The sequence below is a fragment of the Lolium rigidum genome, chromosome 7, assembly GCF_022539505.1.
Source record: "Lolium rigidum isolate FL_2022 chromosome 7, APGP_CSIRO_Lrig_0.1, whole genome shotgun sequence".
In the NCBI taxonomy this organism is placed as follows: Eukaryota; Viridiplantae; Streptophyta; class Magnoliopsida; order Poales; family Poaceae; genus Lolium; species Lolium rigidum.
Window position 1 is genome coordinate 305,725,829 of NC_061514.1, and position 21,167 is coordinate 305,746,995.

Sequence of the window (21,167 nt, forward strand, 5' to 3'; positions counted from 1 at the left end):
ATCAACATCATCTCCAGTCTCATAGTCATTGTCCTCATTGATAATCATGACTTTGCGGTTAGGACAATCTCTCTTGAAGTGACATTTGCCACCACATGTATGACAACCCATATCACGATTGCGCGCAGTAGACATGTTAGACCACTCGTACTTGCAGCAGATTCGGACTTCTTTTTGTTAGACACATTGGAGACTGGCTTGCTAGACGGAGTAGATTAAGGTGCAGAGCGCGTCGATGGCACCGGCGCCGTAGATGGGGCCGTGCGGGGTGTAAAGCGCCCAGCTCCCGTAGCTCGACCTTTAACCTTTGCTTCTTCAGTGTAACATCCCAATTTTTCAAACAAAGAAGAAAATGAATTTCATTTCTCCAAAAATGAGAACCAACAAAAACTTTTCTTACATAGGGTGCTATGCATAGTACTCATACCTAATCATTGTGTTATTGCCATGATTATTTGTTTATTGCATTACACACATTTCCAAAACCCAAAACCCTAACCTTCTCAAAACCAAATAGGATCAAATATGAAGGGATTAAAATAAAATAAAAAGACATATGTGGGCATATAGCCCTAGTATGCAAATCTTGACCAATACCCTTTTTACTTTTCTAGATGGTTGTGAACCATTGTTAGACCCCACTAAACCATAAACCTTACTCTCCTTCTCACCATCCAATTTAAACCAAATAAAAATAAATTAAATTAAAAAGAAAAGGCCTATGTAAGCCTATGGATATTTTTGCCAATGATGAGTTAGGCCATGTGCTACCTTGTGGGATGATTGGAAATACCTCAACAAACCTAACCTAGGGCTTACCAACTAAATCCTTTGTGAAACAAAAAGAAAATTACCAAGTGCATGGAGGCATATGTGACACATAGCCATAATGGCAAATCTTGCCCTATGCCCTCATACCTTAACCAAATGGTTTGAAATTTGTATAAAACTCAATCTAACCCTAATTAGACCCTATCACATGCTCTTTGTGGATCAAGTGAACCAAAATAGAAAAATAGGAAAAATCCATTTCAACACACACATGTGCTTATGGACATTTTGCAAAACTTTAACCTAGGCCACTTTGGCTTGTGCCATTGGTTGGAGAATGTTATTAAAAACTTATAAACACTTTTTGATCCAAAGAAACCCAAATCAAATCAAGAGAAAATCAAAAACCTAGTCACATATGATAATGGTCATATGTGCCACTTTTAATATCTTACCCACTTTGAGCCCTTGTATTAAGAGTTTTCTAAACTAAACTTTATCAAACCTTGGCACGTCATCCAAGTACACATCAAGGTGAACAACTTTGGTAAAGACCATCATTGCAAATTCATCCTAGATTCAAAACTATGCTCAAGCAAAGTTGGGACTTTTTAACAAATTCGACATCACACCCACTTTGAAATTTTGCATTTCTTTTTATTTTTAAATACCACCACCACCATTGTGTGTCTCTGGTCATTTGAAGCAAGTCCAATACATCCCTCTCACAATTTTCAAATTAAAATGCATAAGACAAATTTGACAAAAACTTGGGAATTCAATTCCAATTCAAATCAAAAACACTATTCTCAATAGTGTTTGGCCCAAACCCTCTCACCACTTGCCTCCACCCTGTCCCCTGGTCACCTCTAGCCCTAACCCCATCATTTAAACCCTAGTAGGAGGGACAAACATGGCATAGCCATGGACATGCCGGCCATGTCCCCCATGGACACCCTCTCCTCTCCCCTCTCTTCTCCAGCCCTGGCCACCGTGCCAAACGGCACCACCTCACCCTACTGCACTCACCTGCCCTAGCCCGGGTCAAGGAATTACCCCACAAGCGCCAGACACGTGCGCGCCCACGACGCCCTGCGCATGCCGAAGACGATTGGGCACGCCCAGCACACGCGACGCCTCGCCACCTCACGCCACCCCTGGCCCCCTTTTCTCCACGTTGAGCATCGCCGTGCCACCGCGAATGCGCCAGACACGCTCGCAACACAGACCCGCGCCCGCCGCCGCCGGAGATGACGACCGCATCCCGCAATTGCCGTGCAGTACACCGTGACCACCCGACCGCGTTGGCATCGCCTAGCCTAGCCAGCGCCGCCCAGAGGACCGCTTGGACACGCTGAACAGGACGCCGCCCTCGCCTAGCTCGCTAGCTCGCCGGAGAGCCCGCGTCGTGGTCGACTTGCCGCAGCACCCACGGCACCCTTCCGTGCCTATAAAAGGAGACCGCCTCGCGTCGAATCCTTCACACCACCGCACTCACCTCTCCTCCCTCGACCTCCTCAGCCACTCGCCCATCGACATTAGCCACCGCCGCTGCCCAATTGCTCCATCACTGCCGTGCGCCGTCGCAGAAGCTCGTCGTTGATTGGATCTGCCCCAGGACGCGCCGCTGGTACCAGGAGCTTCGCCATCGTCGACATCGTCCTCGAGCATACTACCAACCCTCGCTGGAGCCACGGTGAGCTCGCTGGACCACCTGCCTCGCCGCGCCAGTAGCGAGTCTCGCCGGAGATGATGACGTGCGTGAGCCGTCCGATCCAACTCTAATCCTACGCCTCAGAAACCCCCGTACCCTTTCGCGTTTAAAGGGAGGCTGACAGGTGGAGCCCACCCGTCAGACAGCCCACGCGTGCAAGGCGGCCCAGTTAGTTTCCCGCGCGAGCCCACGAATTCAAATTCGTTGGAGTTAATTTAAATCAAATTGCTTACTGGTTCCATTTTCAAAATTTAATAGAATCAAATTGGCTCAACCAAATTTGATGAATTTCATATTGATAGAAAGCTAGAGAAAAGATCTACACAACCCCACTGGTCTCATGTGGAGATTCATTGTAGAATTAATGTGATAAAAAGAACAAGGCAGGGACTTTTGCAACTTCAAACAATTATTAAAAATCAACCAAAAATGCTTTTGAGTTGATTTCAACTCTCATAGATCACATTTCACATACTCTAATTGATTATGTAAAAATATAGCATGGTTACTTTGTGTGAGCATGGACTAGTTTAAAGAAAGGACTTTATGGCTATTCTAGTCAAATGATATTGTCCAAAACTATATAATCAATCATATGAGGTGGTTTCCCTCATTAAAATCTTGTCCCAAGTAATTTCATATGAAATTGTGACCTTGGTCTAATTACTCTCACATTGAATTAATTGGTGATGTTAAATCACAAGTGGTATTGTTAAATGGTATGAGGCATTCTACCTCATTTAAATTATTTTCCCAAATAATGATGATGAATAGTTGACCTTGGTCAACATGGATTCATGCATGATTGTTGGAGGAGATTAAATCTTAATAAGATTCAATGAGAGGAAATTATTTCCTCCAAGAACTAAATAGAAACTCTAATCTATATATGTAATGAGAGGAAATTATTTTTCTTAAAAAGAAAACAAATCCAACCATCATGTAAGGAATGTTATGATGCTAGTACAGTTTGTGTGAACCCATTGTGTGTACTTAGTCTAGTCCTTAAGCTTGTTTGGTGATTGTTATCTCGTATCCATTTTTAGACGCTAGTACCGGAGACTATCAAGAGGAGGAGGGCTTCTACCAAGAAGAGGAAGAAGAGAACTGTGATCACTACCCCAATCAAGGCAAGCTAATATTCTTGCAACTGCAAAGCTCTATTTGAGCAAGACAATATTACTTTTACTTTATGTGCAACAATCTCATCCCAAGTTTTTACCTTACAAGCTTTTACTTTGTTTCTCAAAAATTACTTTTATAGTTAACTTTGGTATAAGTATAGAGTGGTACAGGAGTAGTAAAGTTAGCTTCAAAGATGGATAAGTAAGATAGTACCCCTCATGATTAGTGCTAGTGCTAACCACTAAAATTGACTACTCTAGATGGGAACTTGTGAAATTGAATTGAATTTGAAAACCTTGGAATGAAGAGTCATTCTATTGAAAGATCTTTGAAGGTGAATATGACTTGAATGATATGGTGGATTTTGATCAAAACTGATGTTGGTTTGGATGCGATACCTTTCCAAATTTGAGTACCCCATAATACCTGATTATGGGTAGGGCTTAACTAGAAGTTTATACATCTTAGTATGGGTTCCCTCTGAACAAGCATCATAGGGGTTAGGCCGAGGCTGCCTCCATTGTAAGTGAAATGTTGTGAAATGAGGTGAATGTACGGCCCAAGCCCTGTGCAGTTCCCAGGTTGACAGTAGGTCTTCACTGGGAGGCCAAGCTCATGGGGAGAGGTACCTATACTAGGGTATGTAAGTGAAAGGTTATGGTTGATGATCCACGTACTGAGTTACGATGATTCAGGGTTGCCCCTGACAGATGAAATCAAATGTTGTGGCACAAGTGTGCAACCTCTGTAGAGTGTAAATCTATTCGAATAGTCGTGTCCACGGTTACGGACAGTTGGAAAGGCCATACTGTTTCCGGTGTCAGATATTTCTTGAAAATGGTTGATGAATTGAAGGGTGACTTGACTTGAAACACAACAGAGTTGTGGGAATGACACTAATGTTCCCACTTGAGTTAGTTAACACTTGAAGAGTCTTTATCAAATACTTGTGAACTAAAACTAGCTTTATGCAAATTCAACTAGAGCTTAGCACCCCCTTACTAGAAGTAATAGTAGTAATACTAGTATTAGTTTGCGAGTACTTTAAAGTACTCACGGCTGTGTCCCTGGCTATTCAAATGGCCAGACTATGAAGAGGAGCAGAACTACCAAGGTGACGACCAGCAGGACGACTACGACAACTAGGAATCTTCTGACGTCAAGTGTTGGCCTGTGGACTAGATAGTCCCTTCTATTGTGCTTCCGCTATGTATTGTGTTCGTTGATCATTAGATCAAATATTTGTGTAATATTGGATCATGTGATCTAAAGTTGTAAGACAAGTATGGTTTGTAATGAATGATGACTTACGATATCGACTGTTATGTCTCGCAACAACAATCTTCCTGGGATTGCGATGTATGGCATAATAGGCATCTGGACTTAAAAATCCGGGTATTGACAAGTTGGTATCAGAGCCATTGTTTGACCTTAGGAGACCCTAGTTAGAATGGACGTCTGAAAAACTTAGTTTCAAAACAAATGAAGTGAATATTTATAAAAACTTATTCTCACTCTTATCTTTGAGATCTTTTCAAAATAAGAAATCCATACTCTACTTTTCCTTGTAATTCTACATAAATTTTGCACACTTGACCACTTCTCTAACTTACTCATCCTAATTCTTCACAGATGGAGTACAACTGTGAGTCCTATCATCTTGGCCACGGAGGAAACCTAATGTTCGAGAAGGATTTGAAGCAACTAGTTGAATATCTAGGACGCCCATATCCCGAGTTCTTCGGAATACCACTCAATAATCAGTCAGGAGTACCACCTCGGTGGGAAGTTACTGCAGATCTGAGAGGAAAGCTTGGAGCCCCAATATGGGAAACCATATGGTTTTCTGTAACGGGAAACACTTGGAAGGAAGGAATAGTCAGAGGTATGCAAGAAGCAATTACCCGTCTGTGTGGACAGAATGTGAACAAACTCAAAAAACACTCGCTTCATCTACTACCCAAGACATGACCCCATGGGAAGACCAATAACCATGCCCCCGCACCCGGAAATGAACCACTATGTGGCATATCTGGATTTCATGCTGTACAAGACCCGCAAAGAGTTGGACAACGCCCTCGCATTTCGCCAAGCACATTACCCTTGAAGATGAAGAATCCCCCTGAAGAGTAGTATCATTAAAGCACTATCGTAGGTGTGAGTTTGTATCAGGATCCCCTTGTATCGTAGAACGAATGAATGGTTCCTCAAACCAACGGTGTGTTAGCTTTGTAATGTGTGATGTTTGGTATGAATGAAAAAGTGTTGTTGGTTTTTATCCCCTCAACACTACTCAAGTTTTCAAGTTTTGAACTTTAAACCAAACAAACCCTAGAAATTTCCCTCTTATCTTATCATCTACCTCAATGTTCAGATGGCCCCACCAACCCGCAGCACCAACCAGGATGCAATGATGCAAATGCTGCAGATGATGATGGCAGACCGCGAAGCCGAGAGAGCTGAACGACAAGCCAACATTGTTGCACCGCAACAAATAGCTCAGAACAATCAAGGCCATGGAAACAACGATCACCCTGGATCAAAATTGAAGAACTTTCAGAACACCAACCCACCCATGTTCAGCAAGACAGAAGAACCCCTAGATGCTGATGACTGCCTCCAGGCCATGGAGAATAACCTGGAAGTTGCGGGAGTTGAAGCCGCGGAGAAAGTACTGTTCACCACCCACTACCTGTCAGGACCTGCAAGAGCCTGGTGGACGAGTGCCCGTGCAATGAATGCGGGACAGATGATGACTTGGGAAGACTTCAAACTCAAGTTTAGCAAGTACCATGTGCCCCAAGGACTGATCAAGAAGATGAGGGACGAGTTCCGAGAACTCAAGCAAGGACGGATGACGGTGGTAGAATACCGCGACAGGTTCCTTACCCTGTCAAGGTACGCCCCCGACGAGACCGACACCACCGAGAAGAGGCAGGAGAGATTCCTGGACGGACTGCATGACGAGATGCAGACTGTGCTAGTCAACATCCCCTTTGCCGACCTTGAAGCCTTGGTGGACTCCGCCATCCAGATGGAGGGCAAGCTCAACCAAGCCAACGAGAACCGCAAACGCCGGATGATGAACCAGAATGGGTCCAGCAATGCCCCGAAGTACCGCAGCAAGTCATCTGGAGGATTTGCCCCAAGATACAACAAGCCCCCTTCTCAGACGTATCGCCCAAACTACACCAACAACCATGGAGGACCCCCGAAGCCCGGAGGCAACAACAACAACAATTCCAACAACACCAACAACCACAATAGCAACAACAACAATGGGAGCAACAACAACACCAACACTGGTCCGAGGACTGGAAGCAATGCCATCCCCGTCACCCCCAAGGACAAGTCAACCATAACTTGTTACGAATGTGGAATTGTGGGTCACTACTCCAATGAGTGCCCCAAAAGATTAGCCAAGACTGCCACCAACCCTGCTGCACCTGCCCAGCAACAGCGCCGTTTCGCAGCCAGAAGGAACCAGAACAACCACAACGGTCGCCTCTACCACATGAAGGCAACAGAAGCACAGGAAGCACCTCAGGCCATGCCAAGTATGTTTTCTTGTCAATCCAATTACCCAATCTCTCTTAGGAACCTAACTTTTATTAAAATCTCGGGACGAGATTTGTTTAAGGGGGAAGGGTTTGTAACATCTCAATTTTTCAAACAAAGAAGAAAATGAATTTCTTTTCTCCAAAAATGAGAACCAACAAAAACTTTTCTTACATAGGGTGCTATGCATAGTACTCATACCTAATCCTTGTGTTATTGCCATGATTGTTTGTTTATTGAATTACACACATTTCCAAAACCCAAAACCCTAACCTTCTCAAAACCAAATAGGATCAAATATGAAGAGATTAAAATAAAATAAAAAGACATATGTGGGCATATAGCCCTAGTATGCAAATCTTGACCAATACCCTTTTTACTTTTCTAGATGGTTGTGAACCATTGTTAGACCCCACTAAACCCTAAACCTAACTCTCCTTCTCACCATCCAATTTAAACCAAATAAAAATAAATTAAATTAAAAAGAAAAGGCCTATGTAAGCCTATGGATATTTTTGCCAATGATGAGTTAGGCCATGTGCTACCTTGTGGGATGATTGGAAATACCTCAACAAACCTAACCTAGGGCTTACCAACTAAATCCTTTGTGAAACAAAAAGAAAATAACCAAGTTCATGGAGGCATATGTGACACATAGCCATAATGGCAAATCTTGCCCTATGCCCTCATACCTTAACCAAATGGTTTGAAATTTGTTTCAAACTCAATCTAACCCTAATTAGACCCTATCACATGCTCTTTGTGGATCAAGTGAACCAAAACAGAAAAATAGGAAAAATCCATTTCAACACACACATGTGCTTATGGACATTTTGCAAAACTTTAACCTAGGCCACTTTGGCTTGTGCCATTGGTTGGAGAATGTTACTAAACACTTATAAACACTTTTTAAACCAAAGAAACCCAAATAAAATCAAGAGAAAATCAAAAAACCTAGTAACATATGATAATGGTCATATGTGCCACTTTTAATATCTTACCCACTTTGAGCCCCTGTATTAAGAGTTTTCTAAACTAAACTTTGTCAAACCTTGGCACCTCATCCAAGTACACATCAAGGTGAACAACTTTGGTAAAGACCATCATTGCAAATTCATCCTAGATTCAAAACTATGCTCAAGCAAAGTTGGGACTTTTTAACAAATTCAACAACACACACACTTTGAAATTTTGCATTTCTTTTTATTTTTAAATACCACCACCACCATTGTGTGTCTCTGGTCATTTGAAGCAAGTCCAATACATCCCTCTCACAATTTTCAAATTAAAATGCATAAGACAAATTTGACAAAAACTTGGGAATTCAATTCCAATTCAAATCAAAAACACTATTCTCAATAGTGTTTGGCCCAAACCCTCTCACCACTTGCCTCCACCCTGTCCCCTGGTCACCTCTAGCCCTAACCCCGTCATTTAAACCCTAGTAGGAGGGCCAAACATGGCATAGCCATGGCCATGCCGGCCATGTCCCCCATGGACACCCTCTCCTCTCCCCTCTCTTCTCCAGCCCTGGCCACCATGCCAAACGGCACCACCTCACACTACTGCACTCACCTGCCCTAGCCCGGGTCGAGGAATTACCCCACAGGCTCCAGACACGCGCGCGCCCACGACGCCCTGCGCATGCCGAAGACGGCATGGGCACGCGCAACACACACGTCGCCTCGCCACCTCACGCCACCCCTGGCCCCCTTTTCTCCATGTTGAGCATCGACGTGCCACCGCGAACGCGCCAGACACGCTCGCAACACAGACCCGCGCCCGCCACCGCCGGAGATGACGACCGCATCCCGCCATTGTCGTGCAGTACACCGCGACCACCCAACCGTGTTGGGCACCGCCTAGCCTAGCCAGCGCCGCCCAGAGGACCGCTTGGACACGCTGAACAGGACGCCGCCCTCGCCTAGCTCGCTAGCTCGCCGGAGAGCCCGCACCGTGGTCGACTTGTCGCAGCACCCATGGCACCCTTCCGTGCCTATAAAAGGAGACCGCCTCGCGTCGAATTCTTCACACCACCGTACTCACCTTTCCTCCCTCGACCTCCTCAGCCACTCGCCCATCGACATTAGACACCGCCACTGCCCAATTGCTCCATCACTGCCGTGCGCTGTCGCAGAAGCTCGCCGTTGATAGGAGCTGCCCCAGGACGCGCCGCTGGTACCAGGAGCTTCGCCGTCGTCGACATCGTCCTCGAGCATACTGCCAACCCTCGATGGAGCCACGGTGAGCTCGCCGGACCACCTGCCTCGCCGCGCCAGTAGCGAGTCTCGCCGGAGATGACGACGTGCGTGAGCCGTCCGATCCAACTCTAATCCTATGCCTCGGAAACCCCCGTACCCTTTCGCGTTTAAAGGGAGGCTGACAGGTGGAGCCCACCAATCAAATAGCCCATGCGTGCGAGACGCGTGGTGGGCTGGAATCCCCTGTTTAAATCCAATTCGGCCCAGTTAGTTTCCTGCGTGAGCCCACGAATTCAAATTCCTTGGAGTTAATTTAAATCAAATTGCTTACTGGTTCCATTTTCAAAATTGAATAGAATCAAATTGGCTCAACCAAATTTGATGAATTTCATATTGATAGAAAGATAGAGAAAAGATCTACACAACCCCACTGGTCTCATCTGGAGATTCATTGTAGAATTAATGTGATAAAAAGAACAAGGCATGGACTTTTGCAACTTCAAACAATTATTAAAAATCAACCAAAAATGCTTTTGAGTTGATTTCAACTCTCATAGATCACATTTCACATACTCTAATTTATTATGTAAAAATATGGCATGGTTACTTTGTGTGATCATGCCCTAGTTTAAAGAAAGGACTTTATGGCTATTCTAGTCAAATGATATTGTCCAAAACTATATAATCAATCATATGAGGTGGTTTCCCCCATTAAAATCTTGTCCCAAGTAATTTCATATGAAATTGTGACCTTGGTCTAATTACTCTCACATTGAATTACTTGGTGATGTTAAATCACAAGTGGTATTGTTAAATGGTATGAGGCATTCTACCTCATTTAAATTATTTTACCAAATAATGATGATGAATAGTTGACCTTGGTCAACATGGATTCATGCATGATTGTTGGAGGAGATTAAATCTTAATAAGATTCAATGAGAGGAAATTATTTCCTCCAAGGACTAAATAGAAACTCTATTCTATATATGTAATGAGAGGAAATTATTTTTCTTAAAAAGAAAACAAATCCAACCAACATGTAAGGAATGTTATGATGCTAGGATAGTTTGTGTGAACCCATTGTGTGTACTTAGTCTAGCCCTTAAGCTTGTTTGGTGATTGTTATCTTGTATCCATTTTTAGACGGTAGTACCGGAGACTATCAAGAGGAGGAGGGCTTCTACCAAGAAGAGGAAGAAGAGAATTGTGATCACTACCCCAATCAAGGCAAGCTAATATTCTTGCAAGTGCAAAGCTCTATTTGAGCAAGACAACATTACTTTTACTTTATGTGCAACAATCCCATCCCAAGTTTTTACCTTACAAGGTTTTACTTTGTTTCTCAAAGATTACTTTTATAGTTAACTTTGGTATAAGTATAGAGTGGTACAGGAGTAGTAAAGTTAGCTTCAAAGATGGATAAGTGATGCGTGTGGTTGACACGTCCGTTGGGAACCCCAAGAGGAAGGTGTGATGCGCACAGCGGCAAGTTTCCCTCAGTAAGAAACCAACGTTTAATCGAACCAGTAGGAGTCAAGAAGCACGTTGAAGGTTGATGGCGGCGGGATGTAGTGCGGCGCCACACCAGGGATTCCGGCGCCAACGTGGAACCTGCACAACACAACCAAAGTACTTTGCCCCAACGAAACAGTGAGGTTGTCAATCTCACCGGCTTGCTGTAACAAAGGATTAGATGTATAGTGTGGATGATGATTGTTTGCGAGAAAACAGTAGAACAAGTATTGCGATGGATTGTATTTCGGTATAGAGAATTGGACCGGGGTCCACAGTTCACTAGAGGTGTCTCTCCCATAAGATAAACGGCATGTTGGGTGAACAAATTACAGTTGGGCAATTGACAAATAAAGAGGGCATGACCATGCACATACATATTATGATGAGTATTGTGAGATTTAGTTGGGCATTACGACAAAGTACATAGACCGCTATCCGACATGCATCTATGCCTAAAAAGTCCACCTTCGAGGTTATCATCCGAACCCCCTCCGGTATTAAGTTGCTAACAACGGACAATTGCATTAAGTATTGCGCGTAATGTAATCGAGTGACTATATCCTCGAACATAGCACTAATGTTTTATCCCTAGTGGCAACAGACACATCCATAATCTTAGAGATTTCTGTCACTTCCCAGATTCACGGAGACATGAACCCACTATCGAGCATAAATACTCCCTCTTGGAGTTACAAGCATCTACTTGGCCGGAGCATCTACTAGTAACGGAGAGCATGCAAGATCATAAACAACACATAGACATAACTTTGATAATCAACATAACAAGTATTCTCTATTCATCGGATCCCAACAAACGCAACATATAGAATTACGGATAGATGATCTTGATCATGTTAGGCAGCTCACAAGATCCGACAATTAAGCACAATGGGGAGAAGACAACCATCTAGCTACTGCTATGGACCCATAGTCCAGGGGTAGACTACTCACACATCACTCCGGAGGCGACCATGGCGGCGTAGAGTCCTCCGGGAGATGATTCCCCTCTCCGGCAGGGTGCCGGAGGCGATCTCCTGAATCCCCCGAGATGGGATTGGCGGCGGCGGCGTCTCTGGAAGGTTTTCCGTATCGTGGCTCTCGGTACTGGGGGTTTCGCGACGGAGGCTTTAAGTAGGCGGAAGGGCAGGTCAGGAGGCGGCACGAGGGGCCCACACCACAGGGCCGCGCGGCCAAGGGGGCCGCGCCGCCCTAGGGTGTGGCCACCTCGTGGCCCCACTTCGTCTCCTCTTCGGTCTTCCGGAAGCTTCGTGGCAAAATAGGACCCCGGGCGTTGATTTCGTCCAATTCCGAGAATATTTCCTTACTAGGATTTCTGAAACCAAAAACAGCGAAAACAGACAAGCGACACTTCGGCATCTTGTTAATAGGTTAGTTCCGGAAAATGCACGAATATGACATAAAGTGTGCATAAAACATGTAGATAACATCAATAATGTGGCATGGAACATAAGAAATTATCGATACGTCGGAGACGTATCAGCATCCCCAAGCTTAGTTCCGCTCGTCCCGAGCGGGTAAAACGATAACAAAGATAATTTCTGGAGTGACATGCCATCATAACCTTGATCATACTATTTGTAAAGCATATATAGCGAATGCAGCGATCAAAACAATGTATATGACATGAGTAAACAAGTGAATCATATAGCAAAGACTTTTCATGAATAGTACTTCAAGACAAGCATCAATAAGTCTTGCATAAGAGTTAACTCATAAAGCAATAATTCATAGTAAAAGCATTGAAGCAACACAAAGGAAGATTAAGTTTCAGCGGTTGCTTTCAACTTGTAACATGTATATCTCATGGATATTGTCAACATAGAGTAATATAATAAGTGCAATATGCAAGTATGTAGGAATCAATGCACAGTTCACACAAGTGTTTGCTTCTTGAGGTGGAAAGGAATAGGTGAACTGACTCAACAATGAAGGTAAAAGAATGGTCCTCCATAGAGGAAAAGCATCGATTGCTATATTTGTGCTAGAGCTTTGATTTTGAAAACATGAAACAATTTTGTCAATGGTAGTAATAAAGCATATGTATCATGTAAATTATATCTTACAAGTTGCAAGCCTCATGCATAGTATACTAATAGTGCCCGCACCTTGTCCTAATTAGCTTGGACTACCGGATCATCGCAATGCACATGTTTTAACCAAGTGTCACAAAGGGGTACCTCTATGCCGCTCTGTACAAAGGTCTAAGGAGAAAGCTCGCATTGGATTTCTCGCTATTGATTATTCTCAACTTAGACATCCATACCGGGACAACATAGACAACAGATAATGGACTCCTCTTTTATGCATAAGCATGTAACAACAATTAATAATTTTCTCATATGAGATTGTGGATATTGTCCAAAACTGAAACTTCCACCATGGATCATGGCTTTAATTAGCGGCCCAATGTTCTTCTCTAACAATATGCATGCTTAACCATAAGGTGGTAGATCTCTCTTACTTCAGACAAGACGAACATGCATAGCAACTCACATGAAATTCAACAAAGAGTAGTTGATGGCGTCCCCGATGAACATGGTTATCGCACAACAAGCAACTTAATAAGAGATAAAGTGCATAAGTACATATTCAATACCACAATAGTTTTTAAGCTATTTGTCCCATGAGCTATATATTGCAAAGGTTAATGATGGAATTTTAAAGGTAGCACTCAAGCAATTTACTTTGGAATGGCGGAAAATACCATGTAGTAGGTAGGTATGGTGGACACAAATGGCATAGTGGTTGGCTCAAGGATTTTGGATGCATGAGAAGTAATCCCTCTCGATACAAGGTTTAGGCTAGCAAGGCTATTTGAAACAAACACAAGGATGAACCGGTGTAGCAAAACTCACATAAAAGACACATTGTAAACATTATAAGACTCTACACCGTCTTCCTTGTTGTTCAAACTCAATACTAGAAATTATCTAGACCTTAGAGAAACCAAATATGCAAACCAAATTTTAGCATGCTCTATGTATTTCTTCATTAATGGGTGCAAAGTATATGATGCAAGAGCTTAAACATGAGCACAACAATTGCTAAGTATCACATTATCCAAGACATTATAGCAAATTACTACATGTATCATTTTCCAATTCCAACCATATAACAATTTAACGAAGAAGAAACTTCGCCATGAATACTATGAGTAGAAACTAAGGACATACTTGTCCATATGCTACAGCGGAGCGTGTCTCTCTCCCATAAAGTGAATGCTAGGATCCATTTTATTCAAACAAAACAAAAAACAAAAACAAACCGATGCTCCAAGAAAAGCACATAAGATGTGATGGAAAAAAAATATAGTTTCAGGGGAGGAACTCGATAATGTTGTCGATGAAGAAGGGGATGCCTTGGGCATCCCCAAGCTTAGACGCTTGAGTCTTCTTAGAATATGCAGGGGTGAACCACCGGGGCATCCCCAAGCTTAGAGCTTTCACTCTCCTTGATCATGTTGCATCATACTCCTCTCTTGATCCTTGAAAACTTCCTCCACACCAAACTTAGAACAACTCATTAGAGGGTTAGTGACAATAAAAATTAACATGTTCAGAGGTGACACAATCATTCTTAACACTTCTGGACATTGCATAAAGTTACTGGATATTAAAGGATCAAAGAAATTCATCCAACATAGCAAAAGAGGCAATGCGAAATAAAAGGCAGAATCTGTCAAAACAGAACAGTTCGTATTGACAAATTTTATCGAGGCACCAGACTTGCTCAAATGAAAATGCTCAAATTTAATGAAAGTTGCGTACATATCTGAGGATCACTCACGTAAATTGGCATAATTTTCTGAGTTACCTACAGAGAAAACAGCCCAGATTCGTGACAGCAAAGAAATCTGTTTACGCGCAGTAATCCAAATCTAGTATGAACTTTTCTATCAACGACTTTACTTGGCACAACAAAACACTAAACTAAGATAAGGAGAGGTTGCTACAGTAGTAAACAACTTCCAAGACACAAAATAAAAACAAAGTACTGTAGTAAAAACCATGGGTTGTCTCCCATAAGCGCTTTTCTTTAACGCCTTTCAGCTAGGCGCGAAAGTGTGTATCAAGTATTATCAAGAGACGAAGTGTCAACATCATAATTTGTTCTAATAATAGAATCAAAAGGTAACTTCATTCTCTTTCTAGGGAAGTGTTCCATACCTTTCTTGAGAGGAAATTGATATTTTATATTACCTTCCTTCATATCAATGATAGCACCAACGGTTCGAAGAAAAGGTCTTCCCAATATAATGGGACAAGATGCATTGCATTCAATATCCAAGACAACAAAATCAATGGGGACAAGGTTATTGTTAACGGTAATGTGAACATTATCAACTTTCCCCAAAGGTTTCTTTGTAGAATGATCAGCAAGATTAACATCCAAATAACAATTCTTCAGCGGTGGCAAGTCAAGCATATTATAAATTTTCTTAGGCATAACGGAAATACTTGCACCAAGATCACATAAAGCATTACAATCAAAATCTTTAACCTTCATCTTAATGATGGGCTCCCAACCATCCTCTAGCTTTCTAGGAATAGAGGCTTCGCGTTCTAGTTTCTCTTCTCTAGCTTTTATGAGAGCATTTGTAATATGTTGCGTGAAAGCCAAATTTATAGCACTAGCATTAGGACTTTTAGCAAGTTTTTGCAAGAACTTTATAACTTCAGAGATGTGGCAATCATCAAAATTCAAACCATTATAATCTAAAGCAATGGGATCATCATCCCCAATGTTGGAAAAAATTTCAGCAGTTTTAGAAGTTTCAGGCAGTTTCTCGCGCTTTGCATTAGAAGTGGAAAGATTGCTAACACCAATTCTTTTATTATTAATAGTAGGAGGTGCAGCAACATGTGTAGCATTAGCATTGCTTGTGGTGGTAATAGTCCAAACTTTAGCTACATTTTTCTCTTTAGCTAGTTTTTCATTTTCTTCTCTATCCCACCTAGCACGCAGTTCGGCCATTAATCTTATATTCTCATTAATTCTAACTTGGATGGCATTTGCTGTAGTAACAATTTTATTTTCAATATCCCTATTAGGCATAACTTTCGATTTCAAAAGATCAACATCAGAGGCAAGACTATCAACTTTAGAAGCAAGTATATCAATTTTCCCAAGCTTTTCTTCAACAGATTTGTTAAAGGCAGTTTGTGTACTAATAAATTCTTTAAGCATAGCTTCAAGTCCAGGGGGTGTGTTCCTATTATTATTGTAGGAATTCCCATAAGAATTAGCATAACCATTACCATTATTATAAGGATATGGCCTATAGTTGTTACTAGAATTGTTCCGGTAAGCATTGTTGTTGAAATTATTATTTTTAATGAAGTTTACATCAACATGTTCTTCTTGGGCAACCAATGAAGCTAACGGAACATTATTAGGATCAACATTAGTCCTATCATTCACAAGCATAGACATAATAGCATCAATCTTATCACTCAAGGAAGAGGTTTCTTCGACTGAATTTACCTTCTTACCTTGTGGAGCTCTTTCCGTGTGCCATTCAGAGTAATTGATCATCATATTATCAAGAAGCTTTGTTGCTTCACCAAGAGTGATGGACATAAAGGTACCTCCAGCAGCTGAATCCAATAAATTCCGCGAAGAAAAATTTAGTCCTCGCATAGAAGGTTTGGATGATCATCCAAGTAGTCGATCCATGGGTTGGGCAATTTTTAACCGAGAGATTTCATTCTTTCCCATGCTTGTGCAACATGCTCAGTATCTAATTGTTTAAAATTCATTATGCTACTCCTCAAAGATATAATTTTAGCAGGGGGATAATATCTACCAATAAAAGCATCCTTGCATTTAGTCCATGAATCAATACTATTCTTAGGCGAGAGATAGCAACCAATCTTTAGCTCTTCCTCTTAATGAGAAAGGGAACAATTTTAATTTTATAATGTCACCATCTACATCTTTATATTTTTGCATTTCACATAGTTCAACAAAATTATTAAGATGGGCAGCAGCATCATCGGAACTAACACTGGAAAATTGCTCTCGCATAACAAGATTTAGTAAAGCAGGTTTAATTTCAAAGAATTCTGTTGTAGTAGCAGGTGGAGCAATAGGTGTGCATAAGAAATCATTATTATTTGTGGTTGTGAAGTCACACAACTTAGTATTTTCAGGGGTAGCCATTTTAGCAGTAGTAAATAAAGCAAACTAGATAAAGTAAATGCGAGTAACTAATTTTTTTGTGTGTTTTTGATATAGTAAACAAGACAGTAAGTAAAGTAAAACTAGCAACTAATTTTTTTGTATTTTGATTTAGTGCAGCAAACAAAGTAGTAAATAAAACTAAGCAAGACAAAAACAAAGTAAAGAGATTGGGATGTGGAGACTCCCCTTGCAGCGTGCCTTGATCTCCCCGACAACGGCGCCGTAAATTTGCTTGATGCGTGTGGTTGACACGTCCGTTGGGAACCCCAAGAGGAAGGTGTGATGCGCACAGCGGCAAGTTTCCCTCGTAAGAAACCAAGGTTTAATCGAACCAGTAGGAGTCAAGAAGCACGTTGAAGGTTGATGGCGGCGGGATGTAGTGCGGCGCCACACAGGGATTCCGGCGCCAACGTGGAACCTGCACAACACAACCAAAGTACTTTGCCCCAACGAAACAGTGAGGTTGTCAATCTCACCGGCTTGCTGTAGCAAAGGATTAGATGTATAGTGTGGATGATGATTGTTTGCAGAAAACAGTAGAACAAGTATTGCAGTAGATTGTATTTGAGTATAGAGAATTGGACCGGGGTCCACAGTTCACTAGAGGTGTCTCTCCCATAAGATAAACAGCATGTTGGGTGAACAAATTACAGTTGGGCAATTGACAAATAAAGAGGGCATGACCATGCACATACATATTATGATGAGTATTGTGAGATTTAGTTGGGCATTACGACAAAGTACATAGACCGCTATCCAAAGCATGCATCTATGCCTAAAAAGTCCACCTTCAGGTTATCATCCGAACCCCTCCAGTATTAAGTTGCTAACAACGGACAATTGCATTAAGTATTGCGCGTAATGTAATCAGTGACTATATCCTCGAACATAGCACTAATGTTTTATCCCTAGTGGCAACAAGCACATCCATAATCTTAGAGATTTCTGTCACTTCCCAGATTCACTGGAGACATGAACCCACTATCGAGCATAAATACTCCCTCTTGGAGTTACAAGCATCTACTTGGCCGGAGCATCTACTAGTAACGGAGAGCATGCAAGATCATAAACAACACATAGACATAACTTTGATAATCAACATAACAAGTATTCTCTATTCATCGGATCCCAACAAACGCAACATATAGAATTACAGATAGATGATCTTGATCATGTTAGGCAGCTCACAAGATCCGACAATTAAGCACAATGGGGAGAAGACAACCATCTAGCTACTGCTATGGACCCATAGTCCAGGGGTAGACTACTCACACATCACTCCGGAGGCGACCATGGCAGCGTAGAGTCCTCCGGGAGATGATTCCCCTCTCCGGCAGGGTGCCGGAGGCGATCTCCCCGAATCCCCCGAGATGGGATTGGCGGCGGCGGCGTCTCTGGAAGGTTTTCCGTATCGTGGCTCTCGGTACTGGGGGTTTCGCGACGGAGGCTTTAAGTAGGCGGAAGGGCAGGTCAGGAGGCGGCACGAGGGGCCCACATCACAGGGCCGCGCGGCCAAGGGGGGCCGCGCCGCCCTAGGGTGTGGCCACCTCGTGGCCCCACTTCGTCTCCTCTTCGGTCTTCTGGAAGCTTCGTGGCAAAATAGGACCCTGGGCGTTGATTTCGTCCAATTCCGAGAATATTTCCTTACTAGGATTTCTGAAACCAAAAACAGCAGTAGAACAAAGAATCGGCACTTCGGCATCTTGTTAATAGGTTAGTTCCAGAAAATGCACGAATATGACATAAAGTGTGCATAAAACATGTAGATAACATCAATAATGTGGCATGGAACATAAGAAATTATCGATACGTCGGAGACGTATCAATAAGTAAGATAGCACCCCTCATGATTAGTTCTAGTGCTAACCACTAAAATTGACTACTCTAGATGGGAACTTGTGAAATTGAATTGAATTTGAAAACCTTGGAATGAAGAGTCATTCTATTGAAAGATCTTTGAAGGTGAATATGACTTGAATGATATGGTGGATTTTGATCAAAACTGATGTTGGTTTGGATGTGATACCTTTCCAAATTTGAGTACCCCCACAATACCTGATTATTATTAGGGCTTAACTGGAAGTTTATACATCTTAGTATGGGTTCCCTCTGAACAAGCATCATAGGGGTTAGGCCGAGGCTGCCTCCGTTGTAAGTGAAATGATGTGAAATGAGGTGAATGTACGGCCCAAGCCCTGTGCAGTTCCCAGGTTGACAGTTGGTCTTCACTGGGAGGCCAAGCTCATGGGGAGAGGTACCTATACTAGGGTATGTAAGTGAAAGGTTATGGTTGATGATCCGCGTAGTGAGTTACGATGATTCAGGGTTGCCCCTGACGGATGAAATATCAAATGTTGTGGCACAAGTGTGCAACCTCTGCAGAGTGTAAATCTATTCGAATAGCCGTGTCCACGGTTACGGACGGTTGGAAAGGTCATACTATTTCCGGTGTCAGATATTTCTTGAAAATGGTTGATGAATTGAAGGGTAACTTGACTTGAAACACAATGGAGTTGTGGGAATGACACTAATGTTCCCACTTGATTTAGTTAGCACTTGAAGAGTCTTTATCAAATACTTGTGAACTAAAACTAGCTTTATGCAAATTAAACTAGAGCTTAGCACCCCCTTACTAGAAGTAATAGTAGTAATACTAGTTTTAGTTTGCGAGTACTTTAAAGTACTCACGGCTGTGTCCCTGGCTAATCAAATGGCCAGACTATGAAGAGGAACAGAACTACCAAGGTGACGACCAGCAGGACGCCTACGACAACTAGGAATCTTCTGATGTCAAGCGTTGGCCTGTGGACTAGATAGTCCCTTCTATTATGCTTCCGCTATGTATTGTGTTCATTGATCATTAGATCAACTATTTGTGTAATATTGGATCATGTGATCTAAAGTTGTAAGACAAGTATGGTTTGTAATGGATGATGACTTATGATATCGACTGTTATGTCTCGCAACAACAATCTTCCTGGGATTGCGATGTATGGCATAATAGGAATCTGGACTTAAAAATCCGGGTGTTGACATTCTGCCAACTGTGTTTTAGCTTATCTTGCATGATGTAACAATTGATTCATATTGGTGTAACTGTAGTGACGAACAATGCCTTTGATATCATACTTCAAGCCGTTCAGAAAACGCTGCATTTTCATCTCTAGAGACTCACGGACACGGCCACGCTGCATAAGCAACTCCATCTCCATGTAGTATTCATCAACAGTCTTCACACCTTGTCGCAGTAGGGTCAACTTATCAAATATATTGCGCAAATAATTTGTGGGCACAAAGCGAGAAGTCATCGCCTCCTTCATAGCACGCCATGTGCGAATAGGTTTCTCACCATCCTCTTGTCGGTTACGCACAAAAGCATCCCACCAACGGAATGCATAGCCATCAAATTCGGAAGAAGCAAGCTTGATCTTCCTATCTTCAGTGTAGTTCGGATGTAAGCTCCATAACTTTTCAATCTTGAGCTCCCAAGTGAGGTATTCTTCAACATCAGCTCCTCCTTCAAACTTGAGTATGGAGAACTTAGGCGTACCCAAACCATCTTCCTCATCATGTCCACGACCATTGTGGCCAAGTGGAGCCCAACCACGAGGACGGTGACCACGAGGCGCACCACGAGCATTGTGTGCATCATCTTGAAGCTCAGGATCTTTGTCATCTTGTTGTTGTTGGGTCAAATTCTCAACAACGAGTCGCAAATCCGCAAGACTGCGCTGTATATCCATCATTTGATCTTTCATTGTAGTGACGGTCTCACATGTAGTATCCAGCTTCTGGGAGATCCCTTGGACCGTTCTCCTAAGCTCATCACCTTGAGCGCGGAATTCACGTCGCATCTCATTACGAAGAGCTTCATACTCCCTCCATGTGATGATATCTGCAGCACTCTTGTTTTCCTGGTTAACAATTTTTTGATCACTAGCAGACATGATTAGTAGGTTAGTGCACAAAATCAAAAATATGTGGTGGTACTCTCACAACTCACTCAAAAACTGATAAGAAAAGGAAATCTTACAGTTCCAAAGTAAATTAGTGTTGCTTACCACTTGTAGTAACAACT